The following is a 14,730-nucleotide window of genomic DNA, read 5'->3' on the forward strand; positions in this document are numbered from 1 at the left end:
AGCCTGTATGTTTAAGACATATTTCTGGACAGGAGCTTTGAAAATGATTTTTTAAATGTTTGTATGAAATCAAGGTGATCTAAACAAAGAGGCCTTTTTTTCTCTGTAGGCATCCTTTTTCATTAAAAACAGGTCTTCCAGTTCAAGACCTGCAGTGTGAAGGAAAATATGCTGCTGTTGCTCACACTTTATGCACTTAATACCCCTGAGCTGTGAAAACACACCTTTCAGCAGTTCAAACCTTCAAACAAAAGAAAAGAGACTTTCACAAACACCTTTGGGCTCACAGGGATTGCATCAGAGCTGACACAAAAGCCTTTTGCAATGGACAATTCTCTTACACAGTTAATAGCCAGCCTAAAAACAACAACGTCCCTCAAGATGCTCATTATGGAGATAACACTGCATGTTTGAAAGTCCTTGTGGATGAGCATTTTTACTTTGGTATCAAGTCTTTCTACTGTTGCCCTGGTACCTGTTCATGCTGTGAGCGACTGAGAGGGGCTCTCCGCTCAGAGCAGGCAGTATCCTCCAATGCACAAACAGCCCTTGCTCTTCCCCTCCTATTCTCAGCAAAGGAAGGACAGGGAAGAAGGAGGTCCCCAGTACTGACCCCTACAACTAAAACGTATATGCACATACAACCCAGGCCCGTGAATTCCCTCCCTGCCACACAGGCTGCCTTGTTCAGCTGGTGTTAGCAGGACCCTACTGTTGTGCAATTACCACCTCACCAGGATGTTGGGTTAACGTTTCTCAGTCCCACAAGTTAAACAGCTGATGCAACAACAGAAAAACAGTTACAAATTATTTTCAGCAGAGAGCACGACATTCTAGAACCCAGCTACAAAGTACTCTGTTGAGCAAATTACGCACAAAGTTTCTTCTCATACATGCCCAAAAACCTAAAAATGGCTCTACCTAAGCTATACCATAACAGTTCCCCTTTTGCCCTGCACTGGCCCATTTGCATCTGTAAAAAGTATCTTGTACAATCAGATCTAGACAACCACTGCTAATGACTCACTGAAGCACCATTACTAATCTGGGATTTATGCCATCATTTTTCAGTCAAGACTGATTAAAGAGATTTGGCAATACTGCAAACATAATTCAGCATCTCTGGCACTGTTTAGAAAACTGTGATCGCAGCTTCATATGTATTAAGACTGGCTGGCCATCTGCAAAATTTCATGCTGATGCATCCAAATAATATATATTCAGCCAGCCATTTGAACTGTGGGCGAAAAAGATGGGTGGGAAAAGAAGAAGATCCCACATAGTATGATTCAGCAAATACCCTGATCTAGAGAGGCTAAAACTCTAATATTAAAAAAAGACACTGTGCAATGTCATCTCAAGTGTTGCACGCACATTTTACAAAATCAAAATATTTTTATATTAACAACAAGATGAAAACCAAGATCTCTATTAAAAATAAAGACAATTTATTTTGATACACCACACCTTAAACCAATAATTATTGAAATGTGTGATCAAACTGCAACAATGTTTCTCCCCCAGACTTCCTCCTCCCTTTTGACTTTGCCTGAAATCAGTACTCCAATGACAGGAACAAACCCACGTTGCTTCAAGCATTCTTCTGGCACCAAGAAATAGAAGCAGGATATAAAGTTAATGAAGAGCACAATATTAAAAGCTGTGGCATCAGCAAAGTGAAGGTGCAGACAGCAGCAGATTTTCTGTGACTCTACTAGAGAACTTCCATCTGAAAGCCAGTATCTTGTGCTCTGAATATGGAAATTCAGACAAAGCCTTGAGGTCCAACAGCTGCCAGCAAGATTTCAGATTCACGCAGATGGAAGAGAGAAACTCCAGCTCTGACAGGTAGGGACTACTGCTGCTACGTGGGGCTATGCCTTCATTTGCAAGATTTTCACACAGTTGTCAGCAAATCCTTTTCAGAGGAAAGTAGGCCAGTCAGCCTGACAGTGCAAACAAATGATAGTACTGCATTTCCAAAGCCTTCCAATGTGTTGCATGTCCCCCTCATCATGCCCACCACCACCACGTTCTCCAGTAAAAGTCTTCTTCACAGAGACAACACAGGTGTCCCACTCCAGCTTTATGCACCTCCTGTTCTCCAGAGGGGAGATCACTCCCTTACTACTCATCTTACAAACCTTGCTCATCATGTATGTCATTTCAAGGATTTCCACACTGGCCATTACTGTCAAGAACTCTTCCCTTCTTGAGTGTAAACTCCACCCTCATTTCCATCCCTGCTAGAACCAATACTGAATGCTGCAGAGGAATTCAGCACTCAATAAATGCAATGTTACACACACGCATCAGTACCAAAATATCTCATTCAAATGTGAATGTGGCAGAAGAGGAGGTCTCTGGGAAAGGACTTTTTTGAGCATCTGAAGCACACTAAGCCAGAATATCAGGTCTGAATAGTATATGGCAGTTTCTTTAATGTAAAATCAAAGGTACAAGAGCAGGACATGTGCCTGAAGGGCAACATGGAAAATGTCTTTAGCTGGGCTGCCACAAGAAGAGAATGGTTATCAACCATGCTGGTATTTTGGTAAATATGAGCACGTGCTATATACACAACCAGGTGCAGTTGCTTTCTCTCACACAAATTTTCACTAAAGGTTATTTAAGAATATACAAATGAATGCCCAAAGACATGTAAAAACCAACAACAAAACAAAACTACCCAACCATAAAAAGGAAACAAATCTTTATCTTCCTCTTCAACTTTCAGCTACCTCCCCATTACCTTACTCAGCCCCATGCAACACATCATTTAGGAGAAAACCAGGTCAACACCCAGATTACTTCCAACCACACGTACCACAAAAGGAGTACACAAACATATCCTGCATCATTATATCATCTCGTTCATGTCTGCAAACAATAACCTCAGACAAATGCAAGACTCTATAACAAAGTACCTCCACCGAAAAAAGCAAACAACAAAATCTTTTCCCTACGGTTACCCACCTGCACAATGCATTTAACTACTATTAACTAAACCCTTTCTCAACACACGCCCATTCACCTTGTAAAGGGGTCCAACAGCTGTTCAAAAGTAAACAGGGAGGCAGCTCACCGGATGGGGAAGGGGACTGACTTTCATTTGGCAGCCTGGGAAGGTTTACACTTTAGTAAGGATGGGAAGCAGCTCTTCAGAGGCAGAGGTTGTTCCTCTGACCTGAACCAACTCTCACGCTGGCTAGTCTGGAGGAGGATAGAGTTGCTTCTTACTCATGGGATGTTACCCTCTTAATTTGGGTTCTATAAGGAAACAAAAAAACTCTTTACATCTAATAGGCCATGGTACTCAGAGCTGACAGAAAGGACTACAAGCCAACATTTTAGAAATGCAGCAAAGTTCCAGCTTCAACACACATCAACCCACGAGAGACTCACCTTAAAAAAAAAATCCTAATCAAACATCCAGTCAAAAGTAAAAAGTTGTTAATTAGGGCCACAAGAGAAGGAATTGGCATGTATCTTGCAGCTGATGGAGGCGGGAAGGATGATCACAGTGGTGGAATACCAATGACAGGATAAAGAGCCATTTCCTCAGTGTCAATGGCTCGTTGAAGACACAGTCAATTGAGCAACCAGAGTTTTATTTTTAAGTCACCTTTCTTCCTCTCTGGAAATTAACATATTTGCATATTTCTTTCTACCCACAGGGTAACCATTAAAGAAGTTTTTATATTAGTAATCATTGTCACTAAAAGCATCTGAGACAAAGTATTTTAGGATAACCATGCAAAGTGAAATATTGTTTCTATCTGCATGAGCTGCAATTAACAGTTTTCTTTGATTTAGGTATTCGTAGTAGTCAACACGGGAACCTCATGCCTCACTTTCGGGGCTTCTTTTTCCCTGTTATGCTTTAGGAGGCTGATTCTGAAAGTACAGCAGATTCTCATCACTTACAAACTCTACACAGCCTCAGCTCCCTCAGAGTTCATAGTTCCCCTTCCTTGGTTTTTGTTTTGGTTTGGGGTTTTTTTTCCCCTTTTTCTTCTTTCCCCCCTCCAGTCTTGCTTCTTTCAGTTCTCTTAAGTTATGCTCTCATGATCATCAATCATAATTCTGGAGGGTCTTTCATTATCTCCTTCCCCACCAACTACATCATAAAAATAATGACAGATAAATTGTATTTTCCTTATTTTCTGCACAAATTAATATCAAGGTCTTTTAATATCTGTTTGCCTAGAACTCATACATAGAATCAGCGAGGTTAGAAAAGACCTTTGAGATCATCAAGTCCAATCATTACCACCACTAAACCACGTCACTGGGGGCCTCATCTACATGCTTTTTGAACACCTCCAGGGACGGTGATTCCACCACTTCCCTGGGCAGCCTGTTCCAATGCCTCATCTCTCTTTTGGTGAAGAAATTTTTCCTAACATCCAATCTAAACCTCCCCTGGCGCAGCTTGAGGCCATTACCTCGTCCTATCACTTGTTACTTGGGAGAAGATACTGACCCCATGTTTTCTCTTAGTCCTATCAAAGTTTCACACACTCATGCCTCTGAACTTGTGTTCTGCAAGCACCCTTTCTGTTCAGGTATATCTCTTGCCACCTTCATGGCTTCACTGGTGCAAATGGTCTCAATTCTAGTCTAATCCTAAATTGCAAGAGTAGCTGAAGCAATGAGGAAAAAGGGCCCATTGAAAAAAAAATCCTCATTTCCTTCTACTTATGGAACTAAGACTTAAATTTTCTTTCTTATTTCCTGAGCTGTTGACACTTTTTAGGTGAACTGAAGCTCTCCTCGTTCCAGAGCCACACAGCATTACCCCCCCAGAGGCATATCTTCATAGGCTCTCCAACCTAGCTGCTAAACAATAAATCAAAAAAAGGGGCAAGAATATAGATGGATTTTTACCACTTCTTGCCTCCTCCAATTCTTAGATGTCATAGTTTAAATTAGACCAACTGTTTGTACGCTCTGATTTATAAAACTCAGTAGCAGGTCCCAAAGGGAATTTACGTGGATACACTGTGCTCTCAGGACCTCAGAACGCTTCTGGGAGAGCACTCATCATCACAGGGATGGGTGCAGTCCCGGCTATGGGAGCAGCCTCAAATTAAATGCTTCCCATGAAACACCTGGCTCAAAACCTCTAGTTCAGAGACTGTGTACCTCCTGATATTGCTCTGCTGCAGAAATACCACAAAATGGACTTGTTTGCATTTTGCTAATTCTTCACTTTCTAAAAGTTCCAGGTAGATGCAATACATATTAGATACCTTGATGTTGGCATCAAACAGGCATCCTGTGCATAATTTTGTGGAATGAATCCCTAAGACAATGAACCACATACAATTACACAAATCCAGACATACTTAGAAGCCCACATAAAAGTGGGATTTGTCCATCCTCATAATCACTGTGAAGGGCCCCAGAGAAATCTAGAAACACAGAGATTTTGTAGAACCTCCAACAATAATTCCTTTCGGAATCACTGGTCCTTCTGAGTATTTTACCCAAGTCTCACAATACTCAGCCTTTTCCTGGAAGTCTCGGGTGTTATACATAGGAAAGACAAAACTTTTCCCCTTATTATATTAGAATAGAGCTTGCAAACATGCCTTACAAGTAAACTTGTAAGAAGGGCAGGACACGTTAGTTCTTCAACACCATTCCCAGGCAGAAAAAAATTTAAAGACACAAGGATTTTCAGGAGGAGCAGAATATAAGGTGACCACATAGCATGCTGTTTTACTCAGTATTCTTGAACAGGGACCACCAAGATTGGGAGCTACCTAAAAGCTCCCAAAGCTGGGAGCCAAATACGAAGTCTGCGGCAAGGTTTATTTGAGTAACCTTCACAATTTTGAGAGCTTCCTGCGATTTCTAAATGCCCAAGGTTGACAATACTACCACAACATACATTCCTTGACACCTTTTTTTAACTGCTGCATGTAAAAGTGAGGGCTCACAGCTGCCTTTGTTCAAGAGATAATTACTTGTGACCTCATTTTACTTGTGACATGACCACCATGGCTTCTTTTAAAAGAACATTTCACTAAATTCTCACAACCAGTTTCAAAGAACTGTTTGCCTTCCCCTCCTACCAACTTTAACCGTAAAGGTAACCAGGTGCTTGTCACAACCGTAAATTTCCAGAGCTGGAAGTAGGAAATGGGAGGGTCAAAACAGTGCAGTCACAGCAAAATAAATTTCTGCCCTCCAACTGAAAGCTCTCAGGAGCACCCTTGCAGAAGAACTACTGTGCCCACTATGTCTCTCTCCAGCTCCTACCTGTCAGATGCAGTGTGCAAGGGAAGACAGGTTCCAACGACAACCCCTGGGATGAGCTATCCTGTTCACATACATGCGTCAGTGGAGACAACTATGTTGTTCACCTTTCCTTCCTCACACAGCAGCAGATATCCCAGGAGCAAACACATTCTGGGGATTTTAACACTCCAAAGCTAGGCAGGAGATGTTCAGAGCAACCCTGGACTCCTGCAGCAAGATATTAATACAACAGCACTCTGCTGTTCCAAGAGTAAGAACTAACATGTTACTTTCTGAGCTGCGGTACCCTGAGTTATCTCAGAGGTAAGGGAAGCCAGGGGGAAAACGTTCTTTTTGTCCCATCAGAGAAACAGAATAAGCAGGCAACATAAGAGAACCACAGAAATAAAGAATTTCTATTCCTATACCAGGAATAGCCCCTGAAACATCTACGTGAGACATGACATTTACATAACAAAACACTAGAAGTTTTTACTGCTCTTCCTAGGAAGTAAAATCTCACCAGAATAACACTGATCCTCACAATTCGTTCCCCACTAATTGTCTCCCCATGTACCTGCTTTCTGCTAGGACTGAAGAGCAGTGTTTTTAGGGCAGCTCTCAAAGTCTCCTGGGCCTAGCAGCTAGTCTAATTGCTGAGCTGCTTCTACATAGCAGAGCAGAAGCCTCCATTCCACCAGCATCTCCTCTCCCAGGGCAGTATTATCCTACTGAGAAGTAACAGGCATTATACACTCACTGAAAAGCAGCACAGTACCTATGCAAAGAGCCAACAGTGAGCTTATGATGACTGCTAATGGCTTTATTTACATCTTACCAGTCCATTTTTAGCAGCATGCTCATTTTACCTATGAGATTTTAATACAGTTGCTCAATTCACATCCAAGCCTGCAGGGTGCTGAAGTTCCCACCTTCTGACAGCACCTTGACATTTATTGCTCTATTGTAACTGGGCTAGTTATGCTGTACAAGAGAACTGCTAAATATTTTATGTAGGCATGTTCATTCAACATATTAATTAGGAACTTAGTCTCAAATGTTCTCAAAATTGAACAGAGCACACACATCCAAAACTCTCATTACAGATTCACTCACTATAGCAGCTTTCACACAGATTTCTTGACTGACTGCATTTTACTGTGCTCTCTTTTTATAGAGTACATAACCTTCTGGTCATAGCAGATTGCTTGCTTCCAGCTGGAAACACTCTTGGGAACACAGAACTGTAACCTACCACTAATATATTAAGCACAGAACATTTCAGACATCATGACGCAGAAATCACAAATATAGAAAGCTACATGAGGAGCTGACGTAGAATTAACAAGGCTTGCTCCATATCCACCTCTAGCTCAAGTGAAGCAGTAAGCCTACAGCTCATGTTGGAAGTCTGTGTCTCAGGCCCTGCTACCATAGCCATTAGTGCTTCTAGCAGAAATACAGTTCTTACTGACACTTCTTGGAAAGAGTAATTTTACTAAAACATAGTTTGGGTCAAACTAACAGGAAAAAATAACTATTCTTTGGTAATCTGATCTTGCCCAAAAGATACGATTTAATCACAGCATATGTAGTTTCCTCAAGTCTTATAAACCTGGTGAAATTACTTGATGAAAAAAATAAACCCTAGGTAATGCAGACAACTTAGACGGCAGCACCCATACATGTTGAGCTAGTGCTCAATAAATGCTTCCTCGCAGTTGTTTGGAAAAGGTACATTGTCTGGGTAAAGAGTTTTGATATACGTCCAAGCAAAGATGCACTTCAACATTTCCACCATTCTTACCAAAAGGGGAAGAGTAGGAAAGTCTCTGTTTACATTAAAAGCAGTTCCTTGCTACACAAGATTTCCCCCATTTTTTAACAGACCAGTCATTTACATGCCATAACTAGTCCCACATTGTTTTAGAAACCTCTTATATGCCACTGCATGCCAAACATTAAGCTGTTGTGTCACTGCTTACATGTATCAGTTGCTTACATGTATCGAAGTGTGTGCCCAGAAATTTTTCAGTCTTTCACAGTCTTTGTCTCAGACTAACTTTTTAAAGAATAGTCACCAGTTTCAGCTGAAAGTCAGCTACTGCCAAGAGTAAAGGCTAAAGGAAAAGTGTTTTGCATGAATTTGAAAAACAACAAAACCTGGCAGTCTTTCCTTCCTATCCTAATCCTTTAAAAAGTCACAGTAAACACAGATCCACTAGAGATTCACTCACAACTAAAATCTCCAAAGATGCCAAAAACCTGAATACCCTTGATTTCTCCAGGTGACCTACCTGCACATACATTGTCCTACAGGCAGATTCACTGCTCCAGACCAAGGGGTTTGGAAAAGGAGTTCCTTCTAATAATCGTTCAACATCAGTTTGGCTGAACATTGAACTGGTCCAACATAACCTGTATCTCTCACACAAGCCTTCGGGAAACAGCAAATTCAAAAGCATCGGGGGGAAATGACCAAACTGAAGGAGCAGGAGGAGAACTAACAGATTTGAAAGGCAATACTGACAATATTGGCTTAAAAAAATGAAGCTGTCAGAAGACCAGGACTGAGGTCTGGGAGTAGAAATAAGGTCAGAAATTATTTGGCTGGGAGGGATCATTGCAATAAAGAGCTGGGGAGCAGACAGGTATAGGCAGACCAGAGAGACTGGGCAAGTAGCACAAGGATGAAAACCTAGGGGGGCAACTTAAGCTGGTGCAAAGAGGCTGAGAACTAGCTTTGGGAACAGGAGAGATACTGGACACAGACTTCAAGGGACAACCAGCCTTCTGCAGAAAGAATAAAGCATCAACTAGCTTGGGCTGCCTGACTTGGGACATTCAATATTCAACTTTGGAAGTATACAGTCTTTTACAAAACACATGCAGAAATAGCTGGGAGGGCTTAGCCTGATTTAAGATCTAGTTTCTACTAGAAACCCAAACCTGAGGAATATTGCACAGACCAAGGGCAAAAGGACAATTTTTAAAGACTTGCCTTGCACCACACAGGAATTGTGGGGAGGGGTAGGTTTGCGTCCCAGGCCTCTGGAAGGATGCAGTTCTCAATTAGAAAACAATCTTGTCCTCCTCTTCCTTCAATCCCCTGCTTTGACTGCTGTACAATTTCCAATCTCTGCAACAAATAAAACTGTTACACTCAACTGACGTCCTCTACTGCACAGTTCATCCCCAGATTAGGCCCCTCCTGTGCATTAAATACAATGAGAAAAGTAGATCATCTAACTAAAGCTTTAGTATAATTGGAATTCATGAGGCCAAACTGTGGTTACATAGATTGCTCTTTTAAGACAGTTAGTTTGCCAGCAGTGTAGCTAATTTGTGGTATAAAAAGTTGTCCTCCTGCCTATAACTGTCTTGTTTGTATGTGGCAGCACTCCTTTGCTTTCAGCACAGAAACCAACAGTACCGAATGCTTCCTTCAGTCCCAGAAATGAGGATGCACAATCTACCCACACTTTGGGAGCGGAAGTTATGATCACTAGAAAACCTCAAGGATCATGTTCATCTACGTTGCTAGAAGTATGCGACTGGACAGCAGCTCAAGTTCATGGGTCCGCAGGATGTTAAGTGCCACACAACACTACCTCCTAGCTTTCAGCTGGGATACCACTTTTAAATGTGGCTAGACATATAGGACTTTTCTACTGATATTGTTATCTACTGGTCTCATATTAATTGTTGCTGTACCTGTCTGTGTGATACTGCACAATTTTGAACTTAAAAAAGTCACCCATAAAAACTGGAAGGGATAAGGTACCTACAATATAATGCTCTTGTGCAAACAATGTCCATGCTCACAAAGCACCTGAGAAACGCTCTACAGACTTCTGGACCTGGACAGGGAGGCTTATGCCAGATTTTACATTTTATATGTAGCATCTTCCACAAGACAATACACAAGCGGCTTTTTTTTTTTTTAAACAAATGCTGTAATGTTCTATAAATTCTCATCTTTAGAGAGCTGCTATCGGAATTAACAACACACTAATACTTATCACTTTATGGTGAAAATACAACAGAAAAATGGCATGCAGAGCTCGGCAAGTAGCTCTGGTGACTGAAGATATTACCATGCTGCTGTTCAAGTTTACGGCCTCCCAAGCAAAGTCAATGGACCAGATCAAGTGAGCACTCTTCAGCAATGTCAAACCCACATTTTAAATTAAGCCACTGAACTTTGCACTGAAGTTGCTGAAGCGCAGGAACACATTTCGTTCCACCTGCCCTGCTGTGGGAGGCAGGAATTTCCAGCCTAGTGAATGTAAAAAGTAGCTACAGGATCGAAAGAACTGTTGGTGGCAAGACAAAATACAGCAAGATGTCCAGAGAAATCCAGGTGGGTTAAGAGGGAGTGAGGGGAAAATCTTTAGAGGGTCTATTGATAACTACTTTATTCTAAGCAACAGTGAAAAAAACCCCCAACTATGAAAACCTATTCGCTTAACAATGGTCGCTACAGAGAAAATGTAGAAAAAGAACTGGAAAAAAGAACAGAGGAAACTCCAAGCAGGCGAGTATTTTAACACACCTAATACGAAGCAATTTAATTCTGAAGTCTTATTATAATTCTTAAAGACTGAACAATTCTTGGAAAATTCTTCTAAAGCAGAAATCCAAGTTTCAGAGTGCTGAGGGTTAAGGCTTGAAATAAACACAAACTGGAATTACAAAAAGATCCAATGCCTAACTCTAGCAGCAAGACCAGCACTGCCCTTTCTCCAACACAACAGCTTTAATGACAGAGAATGAGTGGAAGAACAAATTCTCAGCAAATCCAGTATCATCTGTGCCTCCACTGTTAGCCCCAATTTCTACCTTAGAGTCTTGTCCTACTTGTCCTACTCATCACAAAGAGAAATTCCAGGCATAAAATTCTTTCTAAGCACAGTTCATTTCTCTTGTACATGCTTCTGTAGTTGGAAGTTGCAGAAAACTCAGTGATGCAGCAGGGTCCCATGAGGTAAAGCAGCTCTTCAAGCTCAAAGTTAATCTGGACTTCTTAGTCTTGTAAAATAGGAAGGAACTGAGCATGTGCAGAGGCATTTGAAGGCATTGATATTAGTTGTAGAATTCTGTACAGTTTGCTACACTGCAGGAAGGTTACCTTGGCTACAAACTGCCCCAAGGAATTGAGGTGTGTTCTATTCAAAGATTTGCAACATTTGAATATATGTGCTTCCTATAACTCGTCATATGGTTGAAAGAAGAATTATTCTTGTATAAGTTTAGCTGAGTAGTACAACATTATGCAAGATGAAAATAGCCATGCTTGTGAGAGCAGATGACCCCAGCTTCTCTAATGCGTTTTATCTAGCAATGGGAGTTAGCAGCACTGCAGGTTCTCATTCAAAATGGCACAGCCCCACTCACTTCCCATATGCTCAGGTTCAGGATGCACCTGCCAGGGAAGCCCAGCTCTGAAGCCTCGCCCCTCTGTCTGCATTCTCCCTGAGCACACCCCAGCTGGAGCCACAGGTTCAGAACACCTCCAGTTGGGGTTCTTCCTTTGCAGAAACGATAACTTTAAAGTGCTCTCCTGGCAAATGCTACGAAACATAGATCAGAACCACACCGGATACATTTTTCTATTGCTATGTCTCTCCTTTCCTGTATGGGCCATCTACTCTCTCATCCTCTCCACTCTTTTCCCTTCACTTTCCCCCTCTATATCCACACTCCTTTTCTCCCATGCTACTCCCTTTCACCCCACTCAATTTGGCTCCTCCACAAAATCTGTTCTGCCTACAACAAACTGGAAGAACATATCTGTATCTAGAGAGCATCATCTCCCATACAACAGACTTCTCTGTTAGCATGGCAGAGCAATAGGCCACAAACAAGATGGGTTGTTATACTCTCACCAGTGGGGTCTACAAGTAACAGCTCAAGAATGCCCGTGTCTTTTTCAAAATCTCCTGCTGATTTCATACAAGGTCGTAGCGATACCTCACTGCTGCATGTAATGAGTACTTTTAGTGAATACAGACACACATTCGCAACATCAGCTGCAGAGAAGTCTTTGGTCAAGTACTATAACCTGCACAAAGCCTCCTTCACCTAAGATCCAGATTTCAACTTGCTTGGAGATTAGGGGGGAAGCTATGTTATTCTCACATTTCATCAAGATACTTTTAGCTAAGTTAGGACGTACCTCGGTAATTCAATTTTCCTATTGATTGCATGGTTGGAAGAAAAAAAAAAAAAATCCATAAATTCAAGAAATTCACACTCAGTAGAATTACACATGGCCAGGGACACCCTTCTTGCTGAGTGAACACACTTCACTGCAGCTTTCAAATGTTGTTTTCAAGAAGTGCTAACATATTTCTGCAGTGCTGGCACCTCCCTTTCCTCTGCAAGAGACAGAAATATGGCTGGCTCAACGGGCTCACAGAAGCAGAAGCACAATGTCCACCTGTGCTGGCTGATGCAACGTCATTAACCCCAGTCTCTGAACCAGGGAAAATACACCAATAACTGCCAGGGAGCGCTGCGGCATCTGCCTTCCATTATCTCGTACACACCTCCCTTACTGCCTGCCATACAAACCACAAAAGCCGGCCGTGACCCTACTCTGTGCAGCTGAGACACACACCCTCCTCTCAGTCACGTCCTCGATTTACAAATGTCTCTGTTATTTTCCTTACTTCACTCGGTCCACGCTTCATTCTCAACCAGCTCTGCCTTGGTTGTTCCTTGGGTTTGCCTCACACACTGCCAATCTGTGGCGACACTTCCCTCACGGTAAGCAGACCACATGGGAAGCAAAGGAAGGAGAGCAGTGGCAGCAGGAAGTGGTGGTAAAGCTGGAAAAGGAAAATCCTCCTTCCATGTGAAAGCCAGAAGAATCAACTTCATCTAAAGTAAAGAGCTTATCATGTTAGGTTAAGCAGGAATAGGTGTGATTTAAACACATTTGAGGCTATGCCTATGTGCCTGACAGATGTGGATGAGGCAGGCACACCCCAAAGCTTTCTTCTTCCAAGGTCAACAATGTTTTCTAACGACGTTTCTGCAAAGGATGTCTGTTTGAGATTTAGGTAGATAATCCAACAATAGAGAGGAAATTCAGTTTGTCAGAAAAGAAACAGGAAGGGAAGTGACAAGCAGAAGCAAAGAATGCATAAGATGGAGCTCTGAGCTATGCTGCCTGTGTTATTTGATCCTCTCTCTCTCTTCAAGGACAACAGGTAGAGGTTTCGAACTCCATCTCCAAGCACGGCAATTGCTCTCCAAATCCAGGCAAGAAATGGGGAAGGTTTTCCAAGAAAGTAATCTACGCAGGGGGTCCAAGGTGTATTCTTATATTCTAAAGGTCCATCTTATATACTAGCAACTAGGTAATTTGCTGTAACAAAGCACATGCCAGAAGCCTGAATTAAATCTTAACAAGGAAACAAGAACCAAAGAGCTCACTCACCTTCTTATTCTCCTTCCTAATTCCAATACAATAATATGGAGATTAAGAAGCCCAGAACATACAGGAAACAGAGCAGCCATTGCAGTCATTTCACTCCACAGGGAGAACTACTTCCATTTAATACAGCATCTGCGCAACCAGACTTGAACAGGTCTACAAGACAGCTGAGGATGTCCAACCTTCAATGTATCTGAGATCTTCAGACAAAAATTCTACTACCCGATAAAGGGTGCAGCCTTTTATGACAGCTGACAGCAAGCAAGACAGAAGCAAGTAAGTTTCTGCAGGAATCGCTGTCTTCTGTAATGGAGCCCAACACCCTCTGAAGATCACATGGCTCTTTTGCCACACTTTGGCAGGGTTCTTTGTTTCTCCATGGCTCCCTACAAGCTACCACCCACTATCGATTAAGTTAAAATTAGCTCATTAAAAATAAACTAAATCACAGGCAAACTTGTCATCTATCAAGAAAAATGCATACAGCTTAGATACAGATACTTGAAAACAGCACTCAAATCATGATTTGCTAACTACTTGGTACTGCCAGCAGGGAGCAGTGAATAAAGGAGGTCACATCCATCCCAAAGTTTGGAAAGTGCCAGAACTTCTTCATTTAAGAATACTGAATTTCAGGGTCTTGCCAAAAATACATGTGCCCTTCCCCATTTGCACTGAAAGTCAGAGAGACTTGTGAAAAAAATGCCAAGATATAAGGAAGAGAATCTTCCCTGTGAGGGTGGTGAGGCTCTGGAACATGCTACCCAAGAAAGTTGTGGCCGCCCCATCCCTGGCAGGGCTCAAAGCCATGTTGGATAGGGCTTTGAGCCACCTGGTCTTGTGGAAGTTGTCCCTGCCCATGGCAGGGGGGTTGGAACTGGATGATCTTAAGGCCCTTTCCAACCAAAACTGTTCTATGATAAGATACTGCATTCTCCAAGTTCCTAGAAGCAAGGTAGCCCATTGAAATAAAATCTTTGAAAGCAGGAAAAGCCTTAGTAAGTTTTTAAATTAGGAGATTTTAAATTTTTGAAAAA

General features: G+C 42.0%; 1 protein-coding gene across 17 annotated transcripts in view; it reads right to left on the minus strand.

Annotated features, from left to right (window-relative positions):
• Positions 1–14,730, minus strand: part of INPP4A (inositol polyphosphate-4-phosphatase type I A) — a 124,336-nt gene that overhangs the window by 107,478 nt on the left and 2,128 nt on the right. For 10 of the 17 annotated variants that reach the window (XM_030476987.1, XM_030477007.1, XM_030477001.1 and 7 more), the window contains exon 1: positions 9,251–10,746. The exons of 4 other annotated variants lie outside the window; for them this stretch is intronic. The gene's annotated coding sequence lies outside the window, so the exon portion shown is untranslated. Of the gene's footprint in view, positions 1–9,250; positions 10,747–14,730 lie in introns of those variants that run through there. 3 more of the 17 variants (XM_030476997.1, XM_030477003.1, XM_030476988.1) reach the window with 1 other exon arrangement.

The sequence above is a fragment of the Strigops habroptila genome, chromosome 2, assembly GCF_004027225.2.
Source record: "Strigops habroptila isolate Jane chromosome 2, bStrHab1.2.pri, whole genome shotgun sequence".
NCBI classification, from domain to species: domain Eukaryota; kingdom Metazoa; phylum Chordata; class Aves; order Psittaciformes; family Psittacidae; genus Strigops; species Strigops habroptila.